This window comes from Apodemus sylvaticus, chromosome 1 (assembly GCF_947179515.1).
Source record: "Apodemus sylvaticus chromosome 1, mApoSyl1.1, whole genome shotgun sequence".
NCBI classification, from domain to species: Eukaryota; Metazoa; Chordata; class Mammalia; order Rodentia; family Muridae; genus Apodemus; species Apodemus sylvaticus.
The window spans coordinates 139,602,954-139,603,757 of NC_067472.1; positions in this window are offsets into that span (position 1 = coordinate 139,602,954).

Consider the following 804-nt stretch of genomic DNA (forward strand, 5'->3'; position numbering starts at 1 on the left):
TGAGAATAGTTTTAGCTATCCTGGGTTTTTTGTTGTTCCAGATGAATTTGATAATTGCTCTTTCTAACTCTGTGAAGAATTGAGTTGGGATTTTGATGGGTATTGCATTGAATCTGTAGATTGCTTTTGACAAAATGGCCATTTTAACTATATTGATTCTACTGATCCATGAGCATGGGAGATTTTCCCATTTTTTGAGGTCTTCTTCCATTTCCTTCTTCAGAGTCTTGAAGTTCTTGTCATACAGATCTTTCACATGTTTGGTAAGAGTCACCCCAAGATACTTTATACTGTTTGTGGCTATTGTGAAGGGGGTCATTTCCCTAATTTCTTTCTCAGCCTGCTTATCCTTTGAGTATAGGAAGGCCACTGATTTGCTTGAGTTGATATTATAACCTGCCACTTTGCTGAAGTTGTTTATCAGCTGTAGGAGCTCTCTAGTGGAGTTTTTTGGGTCACTTAGGTAGACTATCATGTCGTCTGCAAATAATGATAGTTTGACTTCCTCCTTTCCAATTTGTATCCCTTTGACCTCCTTATGTTGTCGAATTGCCCGAGCTAGTACCTCAAGTACAATATTGAAAAGATAAGGAGAAAGGGGGCAGCCTTGTCTGGTCCCTGATTTCAGTGGGATTGCTTCAAGTTTCTCTCCATTTAGTTTGATGCTGGCTACCGGTTTGCTGTATATTGCTTTTACTATGTTTAGGTATGGGCCTTGAATTCCTGTTCTCTCCAAGACTTTAAGCATGAAAGGATGCTGCATTTTGTCAAATGCTTTTTCAGCATCCAATGAAATGACCATGT